Source organism: Erinaceus europaeus, chromosome 1 (genome assembly GCF_950295315.1).
Source record: "Erinaceus europaeus chromosome 1, mEriEur2.1, whole genome shotgun sequence".
In the NCBI taxonomy this organism is placed as follows: Eukaryota; Metazoa; Chordata; class Mammalia; order Eulipotyphla; family Erinaceidae; genus Erinaceus; species Erinaceus europaeus.
In genome coordinates this window covers 46,019,162-46,043,254 of record NC_080162.1, presented here as the reverse complement: position 1 = coordinate 46,043,254, position 24,093 = coordinate 46,019,162, and the positions used below count along the sequence as shown (strand labels likewise).

The 24,093-nt window shown below is 43.9% G+C and overlaps 1 long non-coding RNA gene across 2 annotated transcripts in view; it reads left to right on the top strand.

Annotated features, from left to right (window-relative positions):
• The window catches only part of LOC132536755 (uncharacterized), a 187,362-nt gene that overhangs the window by 139,013 nt on the left and 24,256 nt on the right, over nucleotides 1-24,093 (top strand). Inside the window, exons 2-3 of one of the 2 annotated variants that reach the window (XR_009548270.1) lie at nucleotides 16,626-16,698; nucleotides 16,836-16,907. This is a non-coding gene — a long non-coding RNA (uncharacterized LOC132536755). The remainder of the gene's footprint in view (nucleotides 1-16,625; nucleotides 16,699-16,835; nucleotides 16,908-24,093) is intronic. The other variant, XR_009548269.1, reaches the window with a different exon arrangement.

Here is a 24,093-nt window from a genome sequence, read left to right as displayed (position 1 = left end):
TTAAAAAAGAGGAAAATAAGGGTCTTAAAGTTCAACTGTAGTCTGTTCATCACAGGCAAACCAGGTGCATGACTGGATTTGGAGAACACTGATTAAATCAGACTACCATCTGGATTCTTTCTACTTCCCCTCTGAATTTCAGTGACCCACCACAGGTGGAAGTGAGCACTACAGCCTCCATGACAGGCAAGAGGGACAGGGGAGGGGAAACGTACATAAATGCTCAGCTGTTTGTCTCATTGCCAGAAACTGGGTGTCACTTCTTCTTCCCCAGGAAGGAGGCTTCCAGAAGCATTTCTTTCATATGGACATATGTCTTAACTAGATGGTCAAAGCAGGAGTGCAAAGAGGAGCCTACCTGTTCACATCTGCCTTGACATTCCTTCATGTACCAACCTATCCCTCTCCTCAGATCTGCCAGCCTTCCTTTGAGTGCACTTGTGAAAGAAGTTTCTAGAAAGATCAGGGTCAGGTTCAAAGTTCTGTCAATTACTGGATACCAGTTTGGGGCCCAACTTCATTTGCACTCAAGTGTTGTAGACATATTGAAAGCCATGGAGGGGCAGTGACAGACAGACTGATCCTTAAGACAAAAACACCCAGGGTTCAGAAGAACCACAAACGGAGGGCTTCTACTGGAAAGGGGTCCAAACCAGAGAGGTAGGTGATGATGATGAGGTGGCATGAAGAAGGCGGCTAGCAGTTACTCAACTCCTCATAATGACTAATTGCTGCTATTCACTGTGCCTTTTCCAAGAATCTTCCCCTAGGGACTGGGAGAAAATATGCAGAAAATCTGCCCCCCACCGCCACGGCCTCTCCACTGGTTGGCTGCTGCTATTGATTCTAAGGAAAGAGAATTTGGCCAGTTACCAGGGAGAGCTTGTAGGGCTGGGGAGTGTCAGAAAGAAGCGCTTAAGGTTAGGTTCAGGGTCTGCATAGCCGCTGGACCTCCGTCACATCCTGGGTGTCAAGCCTTGGATCCCACAGGGTGGACACATGACCTGGAGGTACCAGGAATAGTCTTAAGCATTGCACGAATGGATATGTTTAAATGCAGCTTACGTATCTTCATGTTTGCTATCTTCGTATACAAAGGGTGCTAATTTGGAATTGACTGCCATGATTCTAAGTTTCCTTGAAAGCAGGCTCCAGGAGGCCAGGAAGGTGGCTCAGTGGTAGAACACCTGCCTTGCACGGGAACAAAACAGACAGAAACTGGTGGAACTCCATGGATGGGAGAGCAGTGCTCTGGTGTCTATCATAAAGAATAATGTATATTTATGTAAGTAAGAGAATGAGGGAGGCTGAGTGGAGGCACACCCAGGTGAATGCATATATCACCATGTATAAGGATTCAGGTTCGAGACCTGAAACAGGTCTGCAGGTGTCTTTCTTTCACTTTCCCTCTCAATTTATCTGTCCTGTCAAGTAAAAGAAGGAAGAAAGAAAGAAAGAAAGAAAGGAAAAAAAAAAAAAGAAAGAGAGAGAGAGAAAGGAAAAAAATGCCCTCCAAGGAGCTATGGATTCATTGTGCTGGCACCAAGGTTCAGTGATAACCCAAATGGCAAAAAAAAAAAAAAAAAAAAAGTCAGTGCATGTATTCCTTATATAAGAAGTAGGTCATTGTAGAGCTGATACTGGATGTAGCCTGAATTCTAAGGCCAGCCCCAGGTGACTTGAACTGGAGATGCACTAGTGTTCCCAACACAAACCCATGGGTGCTGTGGAAAATTCCTCTACCATCAGGGAATATGTAAGAGGGGGAAACTGGGGTGATGGTTAAAATGATTTAGCAGGGCCAGGAGGTAGTACAATCGGTAAAGCCTGTAAGTCACCATGAGCAAAGACCCAGGTTCCAATCCCCAGTCCCCACCTGCAGAGGGGAAAGCTTCACAAGCAGTGGAACAGGCTGCAGGTAGCTCCCTTTCTCTTTCTCTCACCCTATTTCACTTTGTCTTTATAATATTTTTTTTGTTAGAAAGAAAGAAAGAAAGAAAGGATGGAAGAAAGAAAGAAAGGAAGGAAGGAAGGAAGGAAGAAAGGAAGGAAGAAAGGATGCTGCTGGAAATGGTAGATTTGTTGTACAAACATTAAGCCCCAGTGATAACCCTTGTGACAAAAAATAATCAATTAATTAATTTAAAAAGAGGGTTTTTCCATGTGCCTGCTTTGTCCTGCCCATGACCCAGACTAAAGCCTGACTCCTACTGCACTGAGGGAAGTGCTATGGTATCTTCTCTCTTTCTTCCTCTCTTTTTTTCTTTCTCGCTCTCCTTCTCTCTTTCTCTCATTCTCTAAAAAAGTAGGAATGGAGTGGTAAAGCCTTGGTAGTGAAAGAAAAAACAAGGTGGTGTTTCCAGGGCCATCATCAGTCTCCCATCCTAGAAATGGTAGAAAAAGAATTTTTAATAAGGGGGCTGAATGGTAGCCACCTGGTTGAATGTGCATGTTACAATGCATAAGGCCACAGGTTTGAGCCCCCAGTCCTCATCTGCAAGGGGGAAGCTTTGTAAGTGGTGAAGCAGGTCTGCAGGTGTCTCTGTCGCTATCCCTCTCTATCACCCCCTTCACTCTCAATTTTCTAGCTGTCTCTATCCAATAAATAATAAAGATAATTTTTTTTGCCTCCAGGGTTATAGCTGGGGCTCAGTGCCTGCACTATGAATCCACTGCTCCTGGAGGCTATTTTTTCCCTTTTTGTTGCCCTTGTTGTTTATTGTTGTTGTTGTTGTTGCTGTTGTTGGATAGGACAGAGATAAACTAAGAGAGGAGAAGAAGACAGAGAGGGTGAGAGAGAGATACCTGCAGACCTGTTTCATCACTTGGGAAGCAACCCCTCTGCAGGTGGGGAGCTGGGGGCTTAAAACTGGGATCTTTATGCTGGTCCTTGCACTTCGTGCCATGTGTGGCTTAACCCACTGCACTACCACCTGGCCCCCAATAAATATAATTTAAAAATAATAATTTTAAATAAGCCAACAGGTCCCATTCTGGAACCTCTCTCATCCATTGCAGAGGTGCCTAAAGACAGCTAACCTTTAGGATACATGCTCACTTCACCATATCAGGAAGCTCCAGTTTCAAACCCCAGCACCATATGGGAGCACCAAGGCACTAAGGGAAGCTCTGAAGATGGGGAAGCAGTACTATGTTGTATGTATGAAATAAAAAAGAATGAAAATATATGTCTGGGAGCAGTGGAGCTATGAATGTATAAGATCTCAGATCTACAACAGATGATGGATGAATTGATCATTCAGTTGATAAATAGCTTAAATGAATAGACATGAGCCCTCGGTCAGATCGATAGGGTTTATAGTTAACTGTATTTATATATGTTCCCCATATTTGGGAGCTACTCTCTGCCCTTAGCCAGCTTTCTAATCCTATTCCCAACTCTGAAAACATCTCCCCAGACAATACTTTTTATTTTTATTTTTCCCTTTTTTTGTCCTTGTTTTTTTTTTATTGTTGTAGTTTTATTATTGTTGTTGATGTTATCATTGTTGGATAGGACAGAAAGAAATTGTGAGAGAAGGGGAAGACAGACAGGGGGAGAGAAAGATAGACACCTGTAGACCTGCCTCACTGCCTGTGAAGCAACTCCCCTGCAGGTGGGGAGCCAGGCGCTCAACCCAGGATCCTCCCCAGTCCTTGCACTTTGTGCCACCTGTGCTTAACCTCCCCTCAACTCCCTCAGACAATATTATTTAAATTTATTCGTAAAATAAAAAATATCGACAAGACCATAGGATAAGAGTTGCACACAATTCCCATCACCAGAGCTCCGCATCTCATCCCCTCCCCTGATAACTTTCCTATTCTTTATCCCTCTGGGAGCATGGACCCAGGGTCATTATAGGGTGCAAAAGGTGGGAGGTCTGACTTCTTTAATTGCTTCTCCACTGAACATGGGCATTTGCAGGTTGATCCTTATTCCCAGCTTGTCCCTGCCTTTCTCAACTGGGGCAGGGCTCTGGGGAGGTAGGATTGATTCCAGGATACATTATTGTTGCTGTTGTTATTGTTGTTATTGCTGTTGTTGGATAGGACAGAGAGAAATCTAGAGAGGAGGGGAAGACATAGAAGGGGAGAGAAAGATAGACACCTGCAGACCTGCTTCACCACTGTGGAATCGACCTCCCCCCACCCCCACAGGTGGGGAGCTGGGGGCTTGAACTGGGTCTGACTGAGATCATCTTCCCAGTGAAGTCAGGCTGGCATCATAGTAGTATCTGCAACATGGTGGATGAGAAAGAATTAAGATATAAAGCAGAACAAAATGTTTAATGATCAGGAACCTAAAGGTAGAAGTATAGCAAATAAGATTTGGGGTCTCCATTTTGGAAAAAGCTAGTAGGTCTATTTTAGGTATATTCCAGGGGGCCCATTATTTTACTAATTTTTGCCTGAGCCTGACAGCTAACATGCAGATAGGCCAAAGGTATTGTGCCCAGACAATACTTTTAGCATACCTACATGTTAGCTGTGGGGCTCAGACAAAAACTGTGAAGTTATGGGCCCCTTGGAATATACCTAAAATAGACTTCCTAGCTTCTTCCAACATGAAGACCCCAAAATCTCATCTTATTCTTACCTGTAGGTTCCTGATTATTAAATACTTTGTTCTGCTTTACAACTTAATATGTGTGCTTAACCCAGTAGGCTACCACCCAGCCCCCCAATACTTTATATTTCAATGCTTTTCAGTCACCAAGTTGCAGATGATACCATCATGCCTACATGATTTCCCTGGGCAGACACTCTCATCAAGTAACACCCCCCGACTCCCCAGTGTGACAATATGGAGCCATGTACCTCTGATCAGATTCCCTGCTCTACCCTTGACAAGCTGTGTGACCTTGGGCAAGCAGCTAGATGTCTTGGAATCTCTTTTCCTTTGAAGCAAAAGAACAATAGTAAAGCCAGCTTCCCAAATGTGATGTGTGAGGCTGTGTGACCCACATGAAGTCCCCCATTAACTAATTTGTCTCCCCTGTGCCTGGGGTCCACAGTGTCCTCTAATCAGCCCTGGAGTATGAGGTCAAACTTCAGTCTCCCCACTACCACCTCCACCTAAAAAAGGACAGATGATCAGTACCACAGCTCAGGCCCTATGACCTGCCATCACCCATTTATGTAAGAAATAGTGGGTAGTGTCCCAAAGATGTCCACATACAATGTTTATTATAGAAGTACATGAAGTTATATATGTGCAATATAAATATTATAAATATATATATATCATTTTACCTATATAATTTTAATATATAATACATATTTAATATAGAGACAGAGAATATGAAAGGCAAAGAGAGACAGTGAAAGAGACCACAGTACTGAAACTTCTTTCAGTGCAGTGGAGGCCAGGCTTGAATCTGAATCATTCACATGGCAAAGTAACACACTGTCTTATGCCCAGTAAACTAATATTTGTAATAGCAAAAGATGTAGAAGCAATCTAGATGTCTCTTCTGATGAGATCTGCTAAATAAATCACAGCCTTGGCATAAAGGAACTCATTTTCTGTGAGCACTATGCACTGCAGTTGATGCACTTGTTGGTTCACTACTGGACAGTCACAGCCCCCTTCCTCCATCCTCTTGTGCCCCAGTGTTGGTTGGGTAACACCTTTCTATTGCAGTCATGAGGCCCAAAAGAGGTTGACTTGACCCCAGATGGAAGGAAAACATCTAACTATCAAACCTGAGGAGAGGATGGGGTGACAAGAGACATTTTCTGCAATGGGCCAGGTAGTGAAATCTCTGGCATTTCTCAGTGTCTGCTGGCGTGTTTATAACTCATCAGTTGTGGCAGTATAGCAGGACACAGTGACTGTGTCTGGCATGACATAAACAAATGGGTCTGACTGTGCAATGAAATTCGGTTGACAGAACCACGCAGCAGAGAAGACTGGACCTAGGAGTTGCCCACTTTTGACTGAGGGCCATCTTGATAACACAGGTCCTCATACAGTGGTGGATTCAGAAGCACAGTCCCAATCAGCACCAAGCACAGCTCTGGTGGGAGAAAACTGGCCTGAGCTTCTCTGGTGTATGTGATGGTCAAAGTGGGGCTCACAGAGGTGGTGATGTGGAACTGTGGACAGGAATTCCAGACACAGGCCTGTAGGTGCCAAGATACACAGACCTGGTTCTAGCAAAAGGTCTGAGTGCCTGGGGCAGAGTGAACAAGGGGACAGAGACTTGGCAGGCTATTGATAGTGTATCTGCTGGCCCAGTGTGGGGGCTTACCCTCAGGTCTAAACAGATGAGAACTCACTAGAGGGTCTTGATAAGTTGTCTTGTGAGAGGTCGCCTGGTCAATGTTAGTGGAAATTATTGCCAGGTATTAATTATCACATTCAGTTTTTGCTTATCCATACCTCCTAATTTTTCTTTTAAAAAAAAATATTTATTTATTTTTATATTACAAAATTACATGTCGATAGGGGTTTGAGTCCACACCATTCCCACCACCAGAGTTCTAATCTTCATTCTCCCCACTGCAATTCACCACAGTTCCCTAGGGTTGTAGACGTGGGCCAACCACCATTCTCTACAAGTGTCTGTCCACATTTATACATAGTTGCCCCCTTTTTCTCCTGATTCAATTCTCTCTTCCCCTCTAAGCCACTCATGACAACATAACTGCCTCCATATGTCCCTCTCCTTTTCCTTCTCTCTCTCTGGGTGCTGATGGAGCTGGAGTGCAGAGTCCTCTTACCTTCATCCTATCACTTCTCCACCGCTGGGAGTATGGATCAAGGTTATTTTGGGGGAGCAGAAGGTAGGAGTTGTGGCTTCTGTAATGCTTCTCTCCTGAGCATGGGCATTGACAGGTCGATCCCATACCCCCAGCCTGTTTCTATCTTTCTCAGTGGGCCAGAGCTCTGGAGATGTGAGGGTCCAGGACACATTGGTGAGGTCGTCTGCCCAGAGAAATTGGAGTGAAGTCATGGTAGCAACTGTTACTTGGTGTCTGGAAGGTGGCGTGACCTAAGTTGAGACAAGATGGTTAATGAACAAGAACCAAAAAGTGGGATTAGAGCAGATGAGATTAGGGACTTTATGGTATGCCTCCTAATTTTTCTAAAGGTTATACATATAAGTGAGAAAATAACCATTTTGACAGGATACACTTCTGAACTATGTGACCTATGGGGCTGTCCAAGGCCTCTGGCTCAGAAAGACCTTGCACTTGGTATCATCACCCTCTCAACATTCGGCTTTATCTGTGGAAGTGTGTGTGTTGTGAGTGGAATTCTGCAGGAAGCTCCTACGTGAGCAGAGGAGATAAGCCCAGTGTGCAGGTTAGCTTGGCAGAAGGCCCACTGTTCTGTAGGGTCCCAGAATCCAGTGTCCTCACTGTGATTGGTGCTTAAAGCAAGTCCCAGCACAAAGCAAACCCAAGTAGAGTACATTATGGTGATGACTGAATTGTCAGTGAGGGTGCTGATGTCTGAGAGCCTTGCATTTAGTTAGATCCAGAGCTGGCTTAGAGTATAGAAAGAAAGCGAATGCAGAAAGAAACTCCACCAACCAGCAAACCCTTTCTTATTTGCATGACTTTCTATATAAGCCAATAATTTACACTACAAGTAATGACTGGGAAGGGCAGAGGAAGAAAGTACCCCCCCACAGGTTCTGTTCCTTGCAGTCCTCTGCAGAAGGTAGAATATATGATATAAAAAGTTGTGTTTATATGGGAAACTGAGGAATGTTATGCATGTACAAACTATTGTATTTACTGTTGAATGTAAAACATTAATTCCCCAATAAATAAATAAAAAAAAAAAAACAGTTGTGTTTGGGGATCTGGGCGATAGCACAGTAGGTTAAGTGCAGGTGGCGCAAAGCTCAAGGACCGGCATATGGATCCCGGTTCGAGACCCTGGCTCCCCACCTGCAGGGGAATCGCTTCACAGGTGGTGAAGCAGATCTGCAGGTGTCTATCTTTCTCTCCCACCTCTGTCTTCCCCTCCTCTCTCCATTTCTTTCTGTCCTATTAACAACAATGACATCAATAACAACAACAATAACTACAACAATAAAATAACAAGGGCAACAAAAGGGAATAAATAAATATAAAAAATATTTTTAAAGAAGCAGTTGTGTTCATCTCATGCAGGTTGCCCACTATTCTGATGAGAATAGAATACATGTGTGTATGAACTGCAAGACACATGTCACACGGCATCGGTGATTCTGCTTACTGGCTCAATCTCATATTGAGAATTTGTTTTGAAAATTGGGATTGGGGCTGGGACAGCGGCACACTCATTTCAGCGGACATGTTACCATGCAAAAGGGCCTGGGGTCAGGCTCCTGCTCCCCACCTGCAGGGAGGACGCTTCACAAGCATTGAAGCAGCCCTGCAGATGTCTGTCTTTCTCTCCCTCTTCCATCCATGTGGTAGCAAAAGAGAAGATCTCATCATTTCTTCTGTGTTGGATTCCATTGTGTATGTATGCGACAATTTCCCTAACCACTCGTCTATTGCTAGACACTTGGGTTGTTATCAGACTGTGGCTATTACAAATAGCACTGCCATGAACATCTCTTTGGAGCAATGCTTTGGAAGTCTTTCTTTTTTTTATACTACAAAAGCATTAAATAGCAGACAGAAGTCAAGTGAGAGGCCACAGAATAAAGGGAAAAGCTTTCAATTTAAGTCCTGTTAGCAGCACCTTTTCCTATTCTTTTTCAACCAGGATGCTGCATTTTCACTTTTCATTGGGCCCATAGATTATGGTCCTGGGCATCAGAGAGAAAGAAAATGGGAGAGAAATGAGCAAGGCACAGAATGGAATCTAGAGAGCAGGGTTTGGCTCTGAGCCCAGACTGTGCTTCCCCCCACCCCAAATTTACAGAGAGGAAGGAGCTGGGAGATTTGTTTGCACTCACTTCAGTTAATCAAGTGGCAGGGGCCGGCATCAGCAGTAACTTAGACTTTATCATAATATTTTCTTTGGCTCCTGGCGTCACTTTGAAGGTGAAGTTTGGTGAGGGGGAGCGGCTGCCCTGAGCTCACTCGCCTGGGTTCTTCTGGAGGCGTGAGAGCACAAAGAAAGCTCATTCTTCTGCTCTTAAAAACAATCAGGCCCTTTCCCACTCTTATTTATTTTTTCATTCTAAGTGCAGTTTAGAAAGGGCTGGGGGCCATGACTCAGTCCTTCCGTGTGTGCCTTAGAGGGGCCTTGCAGGGGAGCCTGGGCCCTGCTAATCTCCAGGAGCTCTGACCTGCTGGGAGCAGGGAGATGGAACGTACACAGCGCTGCTGCTTTTCCTATTGAAACACTAGAGCCCTATATGGGGACCCCTCCTATAGGTATGGCCTCACCATCCCCAGCTTAGCTTTCTGAAAAGCTCCTGGATTCCTGGGCTTGGGAGGGCTGGGGTTGTTGAAGCCTTTTGGGGGGACCTCAGTGAAGAGTAGTACTAACAGAAGCCCTGGCATCTTTCCTGGTCCCCACCCTGAGGACCAGGGAGGCAGAATCCTGCTCTGGAGGGAAGCTCTGTGCTCAGTGGGCTTTTGATGACGAGGAATAAAGGAACTGAGGGTTGGTGTGGGGAAGGAGGTGAAAACTCCCAGCTTTCTCTGGAATGGCCATCCAGCATACAGAAATAGTAGGTCAAAGGAGAAACTCAACTTTGCCATCTCTCCAGGAATGTGTGTAAGAGCAAGTGCAGATCTCATTTTTCCAGACCACTTTTCCATTCATTAGACACAGAGGCAAAAAAAAAAAAAAAAAAAAGAGTGAGGAAGAGATACCACAGCACTGAAGCTTTCTCTGTATCCCTAGCACCTCCCATGCAGTGCTGGGTCATGTGCATGGCAATGCAGACATCTCACTAAGCTCTCTCAGCACCACCTCATACCGTCTGCATATGGCAGCTACACGACTGGCACAGTGAAGGGTTCCACAAACATTAGTTCTGCATAGAATCGGTGGGCACCAGAATTTAAAGTGGACTGATATTGAAATGTCAGTGTCTCCAAGATGTCTCTTCATCCCTCAAATTGATTTTCTTCTTCTTTGGTGATAAAATTTATGTAGTTTCATCGACACCATGGTCATCCTGAATATATGACAATTCCAGCAGCTATGTGTGGCCCATACGCCAAAACTCAGGCCAATGGGCTATGGCCAGAAAAGCTGTGGGCAGTTGGTAGAACTTGCTGTCAGAATGAAGGACAGGCCATCCCTGGTCTTCTGCTACTGCTGGAATACATACCTATCTACCCTCTACCAGGGGCCTTCTGGAGGGTAAAATTCCAGAAGGGGGTGGGGGGTGTGCCAGGAGCCCCATGGGGCCTTCATATCCATCTGCCTATTGAAAAGCAAAGTGTCAGCAAGGATGAGTTTCTTCTAGAGTTTCATCTTCTGACTTCATCCAGCATCTAGAGAGACTTCCTGCATTCCCTGGCTTATGAACCCCTCCTTCATTTTCAAAGCCAGCACTATATATAGATTGTGGTGTGATATATATCTTTAAGTTACTATTATTTGGGGGTCTTTGGGTCACTAGCTGGACTTGTACCTTAACTAATTACCTTGGGCAACTATCTCCAGCTTTAGAGATGGTTGTGTGAGCTGTCAATCCGTGTATAAAACAAAATATTAATACATCTGCAGGCCACAGGTGTGGCACCACTATGGAAACCTGACCTAGGAGCTGGGGTGGGACATGAGCTGGTTTTTGCTTGTTTGGTTTTTTTTTTTTTTTGGGGGGGGGTTGTTTGTTGTTTAGAAAGGATCAGTGTTTAATGATAATAATTTAGAACTCAATAGCCTGTTATGAGCTGTCTATGCCAAGGCTGTCCCCAGCTCTTCTCCTGCATTGTTTAGCTAGGTCAATTGATCAGGTAGACCTTGTGTAGAGCACTACTATAAGGTAAGTGAATTTACAGATGACAGTCTAAGAGTGTATGACATTATGGCTATGACACACTTCACCCAGTATCAGTGAAGAACTCTAGGAAATCAAGGACAGCATGAGGCCCCAGGGACCTCTGTTACAATACAGTCGAATCAGCCCTCCACCGACAAGTTCACGTTGGAGACAAGCTTAAGGGTGGGATGAGAAGGCTAAAGAGAATCTGCCTCTGGACAGACACCAGGGGGCAGTAGCTTAGGAGCTCAGGGAAAGTGTCCCTGCAAGTAGAGAAGCAGAAAAAGCAGACCCCATACTAAAATGGGGAGAGGATATGAACAGAATATTCACCACAGAAGAGCTCCAAAAGGCCAACAACCACATGAAAAAATGCTCCAAGTCATTGATTTTCAGAGAAATGCAAATAAAGACAACAATGAGATACCATTTCACTCTTCTTTTTTAAAATATTTATTTATTATCTTTTGTTGCCCTTGATGTTTTATTGTTGTCATCATTATTGGATAGGACAGAGAGAAATGGAGAGGAGGGGAAGACAGAGAGGGGGAGAGAAAGACAGACACCTACAGACCTGCTTCACCACCTGTGAAGTGACCCCCCCTAAAGGTGGGGAGCCGGGGGCTCGAACCAGGATCCTTATGCCCATCCTTGTGCTTTGTGCCACCTGCGCTTAACCCACTGCACTACTGTCCGACTTCCTACCACGTCACTCTTGTAAGAAAGTCATATATCAGAAAAAGTAGCAGCAACAAACGCTGGAGAGGTTGTGGGAACAAAGGAACCCTCCTGCACTGCTGGTGGGAATGTAAATGGGTCCAACCCCTGTGGAGAGCAGTCTGAAGAACTCTCAGAAGGATAGAAATAGACCTACCCTATGATCCTACAATTCCTCTCCCGAGGATATATCCTAAGGAACCCAGTATACCCATTCAAAAAGATCTGTGTATACCTATGTGTATACCCAGGTATCCAACAACAGATGAGTGGCTGAGTAAGTTGTATATATACATGATGGAATACTACTCAGATAGTAAAATGGTGATTTTACCATTTTTAGCCCATCTTGGATGGAACTTAAAGAAATCATGTTAAGTGAAATAAGCCAGAAACAGAAAGATGAATATGGGATGATCTTGCTCACAGACAGAAGTTGAAAAACAAGATCAGAAGGGAAAACTCTAAGCAGAACTTAGACTGGAGTTGGTGTATTGCACCAAAGTAAAAGACTCAGAGGTGGGGGGGAGGGTTCAGGGCCTGTGACACAGGCAGAGGAGGACCTAGTGGGGGTTGTATTGTTATGTGGAAAACTGGAAAACGTTATGCATGTACAAACTATTGTATTTTACTGTCAACTATAAATCATTAATCGCCCAATAAAGAAAAAAAGAAAGAAAAGGAAAAGGTGCCAGGTGTCTCCCAACCCCTTTGGTCTGGGTGTCAGAACTCTTAGCTCCTTCATAAGTGGCCTTGATGAGGACATGAGGATGGTGCCCAGGGGGCCCCAGGTGTGTGGAGATGGAGTGGGGGTTTTAGGAATAGACTAGGGGCAGTCAGAGGGCCTGGGGAAGAGTTTCCTTAACAGGGTATCTATACCCTGTTGAGGATAAAAAGAGCTATTATGAGTAGGACTGCAATAGACCCATATGCAGATGAGATATCTTGGAACAACAAATCACTGCTGTCCAACTGCTGGGGCCAGTAGCAGAAGGGGCTGACCTTCTCCATTTAGATCCACTTGTAGCCTATCAAAGTTCTTGGCTGGGGTCACTATGGTTTCTTGTAGGTCTGTACTATCTCTCCTGCTTTCCTTCCTGTGAATGAAGTGGTAACTACCAGAATGGACCCTATGCTGGGAAGCCTATTGGGGCTTCCCTAAAAGCTGTAACACTCAACTCAGCTTGGCCCCCTGAGTCTGGTAGCCCATCAGGGCTCCTCTAAGAAGGTGGGGACCTGCTTCCCCCACAGCAGGGACATTTGTATAATTTCTTGGGGGCTGCTCAAGGGAGTCCCCTCACCCCAGGCCTCATCAGCACCTCTGACTCATTCCCCTGTTGTCACAGGCCACTGTTCTCCTAAACAAAGCAGGGAGGCCTGCGGTGTGCTTATGGGAAGCCACAAATGAGGGCCCCTGAGCTGCCAAGTTGCAGCAGAGCAAAGGCTATTTTTAACCTGAAGGAGAGGGCTTGGGAGATTAGAAGGAGATTCTGACAAGTTGGAAAAAGTAAGGTATTATTTCCCAGGTTGATTCGAAGGGTCTGGATTTCACTTCACAGTGTTCCTTTCTTGACCTTGTAAGATTTTTGAAGGTGCTGAGCTCTTTATATATTTTGGTGATTAGTTTCTTGTCTGATGTCTGGCATGTGAAGATCTTCTCCCATTCTGTGAGGGGTCTCTCTGTTTGTTTAATTGTTTCTTTGGATGTGCAGAAGCTTTTCAATTTGATGTAGTCCCATTGGTTTGTTTCTACTTTGGTCTTCCTTGCAATTGGGTTTGATTCATCAAAGATATCCTTGAGGTGTAGATGGGAAAGTGTTTTACCAATGTTTTCCTCTAAGTATTTGATTGTTTCTGGTCTGACATCTAGGTCTTTGATCCATTTGGAGTTGATTTTTGTTTCTGGTGAGATAAAGTGGTTCAATTTCATTCTTCTGCATGTTTCAACCCAGTTTTCCCAGCACCATTTATTGAAGAGAGCCTCCTTCTTCCATTTAATCCTTTGGGCCCCCTTATCAAAGATTAGATGCCCATAGGTGTTGGGATTTACTTCTGGGCTTTCAATTCTGTTCCACTGGTCTGTGTACCTATTTTTGTTCCAGTACCATGCTGTTTTGATGATGATGGCTTTATAATATAGTTTAAGGTCTGGGAGTGTGATGCCTCCATTTCTGTTTCTTTTCCTTAGGATGTTTTTGGCAATTCTAGGTGTTTTCAGGTTCCAGATAAATGATTGTAGTGTTTGTTCTATTCTCTTAAAGAAGCTTGGTGGAACTTTGATGGGTACCGCAAAAAAGCAAATGACCCCATCCAAAAATGGGCAGAGGAAATGAACAAAACACTCACCACAGAGGAGATCCAAAAGGCTAACAAACATATGAAAAACTGCTCTAGGTCACTGATTGTCAGAGAAATGCAAATTAAGACAACACTAAGATACCACCTCACTCCTGTAAGAATGGCATACATCAAAAAGGACAGCAGCAACAAATGCTGGAGAGGATGTGGGGACAGAGGAACCCTTTTACATTGCTGGTGGGAATGTAAATTGGTACAGCCTCTGTGGAGAGCAGTCTGGAAAACCCTCAGAAGGCTAGACATGGACCTTCCATATGACCCAATAATTCCTCTCCTGGGGTTATACCCCAAGGACTCCATAACACCCAACCAAAAAGAGGTGTGTACTCCTATGTTCATAGCAGCACAATTCATAATAGCTAAAACCTGGAAGCAACCCAGGTGCCCAACAACAGATGAATGGCTGAGAAAGCTGTGGTATATATACACAATGGAATACTATGCAGCTATCAAGAACAATGAACCCACCTTCTCTGACCCATCTTGGACAGAGCTAGAAGGAATTATGTTAAGTGAACTGAGTCAGAAAGTTAAAGATGAGTATGGGATGATCCCACTCATCAACAGAAGCTGACTTAGAAGATCTGAAAGGGAAACTAAAAGCAGGACCTGATCAAATTGTAAGTAGGGCACCAAAGAAAAAACCCAGTGGTGAGGGGTAGACATGTAGCTTTCTGGGCCAGTGGGGGGTGGGAATGGGCGGGAGGGATGGGTCACGGTCCTTTGGTGATGGGAATGGTGTTTATGTACACTCCTAGCAAAATGTAGACATATAAATCAGTAGTTAATTAATATGAGAGGGGGAAATCAATTGTATGTCTCAAAGGTTCTCAGGAGACAAACTGAATCTTTTTAATATATAGGCTACGTATTTGATATGCGGACTCTCTCAAAAGCCTAGACCAAGTAGATTGGAGGCTTCCAATAGCACAGCTATATACAAGATACTGGGTACTGTACAGCAAACCATAACAAAGGGACTTTTCAAAGTTAACCCAATTAACAAATAATGTGATGATAATATTAACTATTGATTGTCTTTTTGAACCCTAAGACAGCAGGAACCTCACATCTTCACTATAGAGCCCCTACTTCCCCCAGTCCTGGCACCCATGGATAGGGCTCACTTTCCCGTATGCTTCTCCCAATCCATACCAAATAATATTGCATCCGCCGACCACAACCTAACCAAAGCAACGATTGCCATCACAACATGCTTCACCTCAGAGTGTATCCAGAGACTTCACGTGTGGAATGACAACCCTTCAGCTTCATTACTCGGGTGAGACCTTTCCTTTTATAGTACACTCTAATTTCATCTCAGGTAGTTCACTTTCTAACAAAGTCCCATAACCTAGACATACACCAGTTTCTGTGAGAGAGAGCGTATGCGCACACGTATCCATAAACTACTGCAAAATATATACCTGAAAGCAGGATTACACTAGAGTTTGCAGTGAGTACCTCCCCAACACTTCCTCTCCACTATTCCAATCTTGGGATCCATGTTTGCTCAACAAATTGTTTGGCTTTGTATGTTAACTCTCTTTTCAATCACCAGGTTCCAGATGCCACCAGGATGCTGGCTAGGCTTCCCTGGATTGAAGACCCCACCAATGTGTCCTGGAGCTCAGCTTCCCCAGAGACACACCTTACTAGGGAAAGAGAGAGGCAGACTGGGAGTATGGACCGACCAGTCAACGCCCATGTTCAGCGGGGAAGCAATTACAGAAGCCAGACCCTCTACCTTCTGCAACCCTCAACGACCCTGGGTCCATGCTCCCAGAGGGCTAGAGAATGGGAAGGCTATCATGGGAGAGGGTGGGTTATGGGGATTGGGTGGTGGGAATTGTGTGGAGTTGTACCCCTCCTACCTTATGCTTTTGTTCACTAATCCTTTCTTAAATTAAAAATTTAAATAAAAAAATATATATAACAAAAAAAAAAAAAAAAAAAAAAGATTTTTGAAGGTGCCAGAAGAGCAGCTTATAGAAATATCTCCTGGCTCTGCCACTTATTGTGTGGCCTTGAATGATTCCTGTCACCTCTGGCACCTCATCTTCCTCTACTGGGAAATGAGAATGACAGGAGTAGATCTCTGTTAGGGTTGTAAGGTTTAAGTGAGATCATGCCATGCATTATAGGTAATGAAACATTCTATAAAGTACTTCATTTTTTCATTATTTAGGGAATATCTTATTAGTTTCTGTAATCAAACCCAAGTAGATAAGATCTTACATATTTAATATAGTGAGTTACCCTGTAAAAATAGACAAAAATATGCTTATCATTTCCAGACCAATATAACTGTTAAGTTTTGGACAATGTCAACCCAACATAATACAAATGGGATGTGTTTCCAAAAATTTGAATTCTGTATGTCTATGTAGTAAATGGTTTATTTAATTTCCTTATGAACAGTGTCTCTAAGTAGTACATGACTTCCCTATTGCTGATGTTACAAATTACCACAAACTGAATGACTTAGGACAACACAAATTTAGTGTCCTGCAGTTTGAGAGTCCAGAAATTCTAAAGTCAAGGCATCAGTAAGGCCAGGTACCTTCTAGAAGGACTAGGGAAGAATTCATACCTTGCCTTTGCTGCCTGGATTTTTCAATTCATGACCCTTTCTTCTATTTCCTTCCGAAGAAGCCCTGGGTTGTCCAAGATCACGGAGTACCTGGCAGCAAAGTTCCATCTCAGCTCCTTGGAGACTGTGAAGGTAAGCAGAAATCTGCTGAGGATTTGTGGAATCGCTTTCAGTTTCCTGGTGTGAATACATTTCACAGATATTAACCAGCTTGCCTTTTTTTTCCTTTGATTTGTAAATGTGAAACAACATTTATGGGATCTCAATAGACTTAGAGAAAACAACCACCATGAGAGGGAAGGATCAAAGTGGACAAAGTGAACACTCTGGAATCAACAGAGGTAATTCAGGAAAGAGAAAGAAATTTGTTTTCATTTTATTTGATATCCTCAGGAGGATTTGAAGGGCTATAGCATCTATAAGAGTAGATTGTTAGAAAACTGAGTTGCTGGAGGAGTCATTCTTTTTTAAAAAATATTTTATTTATTTTAATGAGAATGATACAGAGAGACAGAGGGAGAGACCAGAGTACTGCTCACCTTTGATTTATAGTGGTGCTGCACATTTAAACTGGAACCTCCCCTCTGAAGAAAGAGCCATTCTTGAATATGTGGTTGCACTGGAAAATTTCCATGAATGAAATAAAAAAATAAAATAGACAAGAATGATTATAAAGTTAGTAATCTGGAAGACAGAATTGAAGAAATATCTCAAAATATAAAGTGACTTGACTGATAAATATAACTAAAAAGATAAAGAGGATAAGATCAGGCGAATGACAAACTTTGTATAATAGCAACTTCAAAAGAAGAAAAAGATAGAAGGGGATAAAATGAATGAGAGCATTGCATTGCATCACACTCGAGGAAAGACTAACTTTTGGATTAAATACTACACACACACACACACACACACACACACACACACACACTGTTGGTGGATATTCTACTTCTAATTACAATGCATAACCTGCAGAGATGAGGGGAAAATATTAGCATTTGCTTACTTACTTTTGGTGGAACTAGGGCCTTGTCCATGCATGTTTTCATTGCACTGGGCCACTTTTTCATTCAGAGAGAGAAACAAAAAAATACCACAGCACTGAAGTTTCCTCCTTTGCTATAGCACCTCCAACTGGGGCCAGAGCTCAACCTAGGTCTTGCACACAGCAATACAGGCACTCTTTATGGTGAGCTATGTGCACAGTCCTGGAAACTTGATTTGAATTTCATATATATTTCACATATAGCTCACTTGGATAGTGTGCTGCTTTGCCATGTGCAAACTTAGTCCCCACTGCATTGAAGGAAGCTTTGATACTATGGTTTCTTTAAAAAAAATTTTTTTTTTATTTAAAAAAGGAGACATTAACAAAACCATAGGATAAGAGGGGTACAACTCCACACAATTCCCACCACCAGAACTCCATATCCCATCGCCCCCCCTGATAGCTTTCCTATTCTTTAACCCTCTGGGAGTATGGACCCAAGGTCACTGTGGGATGCAGAAGGTGGAAGGTCTGGCTTCTGTAATTGCTTCCCCACTGAACATGGGCATTGACTGGTCGATCCATACTCCCAACCTGTCTCTCTCTCTCTCTCTCCTTAGTAGGTTTTGGCTCCGGGAAAGTGGAGCTCCAGGACACAATTGGTGGGGTCTTCTGTTCAGGGAAGTCTGGTCGGCATCATGCTAGCATTTGGAACCTCGTGGTTGAAAAGCCAAACAAATACATACAAAGCCAAACAAATTGTTGAGCAATCATGGACCTGGATAGTGCAGATGAAGTGTTGGGGGGGACTCACTGCAGACTATTGTGTACTTTTGCTTTCAGGTATATATTTTGCCCTAGTTTATGGATACCTGTGAACATATGCTCTATCTCACGGGACCTGGTCTGTATCTAGGTTTTAGGACTTCACTCTCACAGTACCAAAGCTTCCTTCAGTGCAGTGGGGACTAAATTTGCACATGGCAAAGCAGCACACTATCCAAGTGAGCTATTTAGTGAGCCCCCTGGAAATTTTGCAAGTTTAAAAAATTTTTTTAAAAAGTGGTGAACTACAAAAGACTGAGAAAATTTTGTCTTTCAGGTCATGGGATAACACATCTAGAATTCTTTATATAACTAAACAAAAATTAGGCATTCAAGAATTTAGAAGTTCTAAATCCATGTACTCTAGGATTAGAAATATTTACCTAAGGATCTATATCTATCTCCTGAAAAATAAGTTTAAGAAAGAAGATAACATTGCACATTTTTTAAAGTGTTAATTGGCAATAATATAGAAAGGTCGGGCCAGGTGGTGGTGCACCTGGTTGAGCACACATGCTACAGTGAGCAAGATCCTGGTTTCAAGCCCCTGTTCTCCACCTGCAAGAGAGATGCTTCACAAGCAGTAAAGCAGGTCTGCAGGTATCTCTCTGTCTCTCTTCTCCTCTGTCTCCCCCCTCTCAATTTCTCTCTGTCTCTATCCAATAATAAAAAATAAATAAACATAAAAATTAATAATATAGAATTATCTAAAGAGTATTAGATTTGACACTTGGGCGATTCTCATTTGGGCAGTAAAGGTTTAAAGAACCAGGATCTTATTTCCTTCTCCATGGGGCCATTCACATTTCCTCAGTGAATACCCTTTACTTGGTTATATTATCTAGGTATTTATTGGCTTTCAGTTTTTGCAGTGAATTCTAGAATAGAATAGTGGCAAATAATAGTTAACATTTATTGAAACTTACATAGCAGGCACTGTGCTAGGCATGTATGTGAATTAATATGTTTTATATCTATGCCAGTTTTATGAAGCTGAAATCATTATTAATTACCCATGTTTTGCTAAGAAACAAGGACACAGGGGGTTGGGAGGTAGCACAGCATGTTAAGCACATGTAGTGCAAAGCACAAGGACCAGCTTAAGGATCCCGATTCAAGCCCTCAGCTCCCCATCTGCAGGGGGCTAGCTTCATGGGCAGTGAAGCAGGTCTGCAGGTGTCTGTCTTTCTCTCCCCCTCTCTGTCTCCCCTCCTCTCTTGATTTCTTTCTGTCCTATCCAACAACAGCAGCAATGACAACAGGAATAATAATGACAACAACAAGGGCAACAAAATAAGAAAAATGGCCTCCAGGAACAGTGGATTCATAGTGCAGGCACCAAACCCCAGCAATAACCCTGGAGGAAAAAAAAAAAAAGAAGATGAAGAAGAAAAGAAAAGAAACAAAAACACAGAGAAGACATTTCCTTCAAGATGCCCAGTAAGGATATAGCAAAGGTGTAATTTGACATCATACATACCAACTTCCAATTTCATAGAGTTAAAATAATATACTTGGGATCGACGGACAGATAGAAGTCCTATTATCTTAATCTCCTTTTAGTGGAAGGGATTATTCAATACCATCAAAAGCTGATAGTTCAAGAAGTAGAAGCAGATATATTACTAAAAGTAAACTTTACTATTTTTAGAAAATTCAAAACTAAGAATTGACACCACTGGGGGAGGGGCTTTTGAGTACTCTGTGGACAAAGTTTTTTGTTAAACTTTTCCTTGTTCTTGACAAAAGGGTTTCCTCTTGTGCATGTATTATTGTTGTTATATTAAAAAGTAGTTCAACTTGCCAGTAAGTGAATTCTCCCAGGGCATTTGGCCATCTTAAGAATCCTGAGGGTAGGTTGCCCCTTTTGGTGGGGCCTGGCTTCCATTTCTAGCAGCCTACTCAGTCTCACTCCTCAATGCTGTCCCAGCAGGCTTCCCTCCTACTTCCAGAAAACAGGTTTTGTTTTTTTTTTTTCTGGAAAAATCTTCCAAGTTTCTTCTTTGGCAGATATTACATTACAAAAGGGAGCCTAGAGACTTCTGGATAATGACTGTGCAACATTCTGCCCTAGATGGTGAGGGTTACGGATAATAAACAGGGCCCTGACTGGGAGAATTTGAAGGGAGGATTAGTGACATTGCAAACAAAATCAACTGGGGGCCCATTTGGGACAATGAGAACCCCTATGTGGGTTCAGCAGTATCCCCTAGGTTTCTGGAAGATCTGGTAGGGTGGGGTTATCCCAACTTTAGGGCTTTTGCTGATCTCTCACCCACTATTCCCTAGGTCTGCCACTTTTGGGTCTCATAATTCCCACATACATGAGCTCAGAGGTCTTGGGAGCTACAGCTCCTGCTACACGCCCCTCCAAAGACTCTAGACTCTGCTGGCCTCTGCCTGTCACCATGAGTCATGGCTGGGTGGCTGTGCCATCGTCACTTATCTTGAGGGAACCCAAGAGTCCCTTTAATTCCCTCCAGCTGCATCTCTGCAAGACTGAGGTAATCCCTTCTGGCGCAAGAGGCAAGAAGAGGGTTTGTTGTGTCTTTGTTTCATTCAGATGGTTTGGATGATGACTCACCCAATTTCTTCTAGCTTTCTTTTTTAAACCAGGGCACTGTCTGGGAGTCATTTTTTGATTAGAAGTTGACCTCAGAAATATGCTCATCTCATTTTGAAAATATCCCTCAGCACCACAGAAACCAACCGACGATGAGAAAGGACACTGAGTGGATGAAGGCCAGCACTGGGTGTATGTGTGCCCCAGGACCACATTTCAGATTCTAGGGGATGTGGCCAGAGTTAAAGTCGGGGTGCCATCTTCTCCTCTGAATAGCTCTTCCTATAGGCTGATGTCAGCTGGGAGTGATAACGATAACTGTCATCATCATCATTGATATCATCAACCTCCAGGACACTTGCTATTATCACTGAGTACTAAAATGAACCACTTGGTTTCTAGGGAGTCACATCTAGTGCCTCCTTTCACTCGACACAATATCCCTTCGTAGTATGTAACGTTAGCACCCCAGGTCTGAGCCAAACTGTCAAGTACTAGAGATGGTCATGACCTTGGCCTCATGGGGGATGGAGCCAGAGGTCTCACTCGAGGGTGGACTGTTGAGGCAGAGACTGACCAGTCCTGTGGCAGAGGCGTGAGCCTGGTGAGGCTGGGAGAGGGCAGGCAGAGGTGGTGGGTAGGGTGTGAGTGGGGTCAGAGGTCAAGGTTCAGGGAAGGAGAGTGGAAGGTGAGCTGTACAAGGGTGGGGGGCAACAGAAGCTGTGGCTGGCCTAAGACATGGCTCTCTGCTTTTACTTTGTGCTTCACCCTGAGGGGCCTGAGGGGTCAGGGATGCACAAAGTGACCACTTCCCTGAGAGAGACAGGTCTTAAGAGAAGAAAAGTGGGAGATGTCACTTCCAGCCAGAGGGTTAGGGAAACGAAGCAGGAAGTGGACTTGGAGGGGTGAAGGCAGGAAAGGAGCACCTGAAACAGAAGCATGAGCTAAAGGAAAGAGAATTCTTTTTTTTTTTTTTCTCTTTTTTTTTTTTTTCCCTCCAGGGTTATTGCTGGGCTCGGTGCCTGCACCATGAATCCACCACTCCACCACTCCTGGAGGCCTTTTTCCCCCTTTTTGTTGCCCTAGTTGTTGCAGCCTTGTTGCGGTTATTATTGCCATTGTTGACGTTGCTTTTTGTTGTTGGATAGGACAGAGAGAAATGGAGAGAGGAGGGGAAGACAGAGAGAGAGGAGGAGAGAAAGATAGACACCTGCAGACCTGCTTCACCGCCCGTGAAGCGACTCCCCTGCAGGTGGGGAGCCGGGGGCTCGAACCGGGATCCTTACGCCGGTCCCTGCGCTTTGCGCCACGTGCGCTTAACCCACTGCGCCACCGCCCGACTCCCTGGAAAGAGAATTCTATGAAAGGCAGGCAAATGGCGGACTCCAGATAGGCAGGCAGGGCTGAACTGACTGCTCTGCCTGCAGAAGCAGCTCCTCACTGGCGCCCCCTAGAGCCCATGTCCAGTGAGCCTTCCTGTGGGATGTTGGAGTGCTGATAGGTCATCTGGAGTGGTTCAATTCATTTGTTTCCTGTGTCTCCTAAGAAACTGAATGGCCTAAGACAAGAGAAGCGTATGCTTTCACATATCTGGAAGCTGGATTGTGAGATCAAGTTGTTGGCAGGCCTGTGCTCCCTCCAAAAACTACAGGGGAGTATTTTGCCTTTTCATTGCTTCCTGGTTTCTGGTGGCCCCAGGATCCCTTGGCCTATGGCAGCACAATTCTAATCTTTACCTGGCTCCACATGTCTCTATCTTTTCAGCTTCTTTCAAAGACACTTGTCACTGGACTCAAGGTTCACCCAGATCATCTGGACTGATCTCATCTTGAACTCATTAGCTTAGGGCCAATGAAGTACCTTACTTGGATAGTGTGCTGCATTGCCATGTGCATGACACAGGCTTGAGCTGGGCCTCCACTTCACTGAAAGCAGTTTTGTTGCTATGATCTCTCTCTCTCTCTCTCTCTCTTTCCCTTCCTCCCTCTCTGACTTTATCTTAAAAGGGAGGAGGAGGGGAGTCAGACGGTAGCACAGCAGGTTAAGCACACATGACGCAAAGTGCAAGGACAATCATCATAAGGATCCTGGTTCAAGCCCCCACCTCCCCACTTGCAGGGGAGTCACTTCACAGGCAGTGAAGAAGGTCTGCAGGTGTCTATTTATCTCTCCCCCTCTGTCTTCCCCTCCTCTCTCCATTTCTCTTTGTCCTATCTAACAACGACAATAATAACTACAACAATAAAAAACAATGGCAACAAAAGGGAAAATGAATAAAATTTTAAAAAGGAGTAGGAGAAAAAGAAGAGGAGGCAGAGGCAGAGGAAGAAGAGGAAGAGGAGGAGAAGGAGGAGGAGGAAAACCATTAGCTTAATTACATATACAAAAACCTTTCTTCCAAATAAAGTCACATTCATAGGTCCTTGGTAGACATTGGGGGAGGCCACTGTTCAATCTACAACAGTCAATAAGGTTTATTTTCTCTTGTAAATAGTGGGAGCTTCTTAGAATAGAGGTTGTCTTTCTCTCTCCCCTGTTTGGGGTGCCCTGCTGAAACAACCCCAACAGCCCTGATTCTGCCCTCATGGAGCTGACTTGGGGGCAGACCTACAAAAGCAAAAAAGTAATTCCACACTGCAGCTACCACTGCAAAGAAAACATGGGAGAGCGCTGGTAGGGTAGGGGTGGGGTGGGGTCGGAGACCAGCTCTAACCAGGGAAGTCAGGGCTGAAGGCCTCTGTTAGATCTGTGCATCTGTGCTGAGAAAGATGAGGCTGGAATCTACAATTCACTTCTTAGCTGTGTGATCTTGCGCACGTTGTGCCACCATTGCTTCAGAGATAAAACAACAACAATGTAATTGTATGGAGTCAACCCAAGGGAGTCCATGGAAAGCCCACAGGACCACAGCACTCTTAGTACTTAATCTTTAAGCAATTGCTTACACACACACACAAAAAAGCACATATTCGCATTGCTGGCACATTAGTAGAACTATGAATTCCAATTTCTAAAATAACTTCCTTCTTTTTTCTAATGGCAAAGACATCAAGGTAGTCATCATACAAACTCTGAAATTTTTTCAACTTCCTAATCTCATTTTATGCTGGATTCGTTTGGGTTAAGTTAGGGGGACATCTTAATCTCTTCA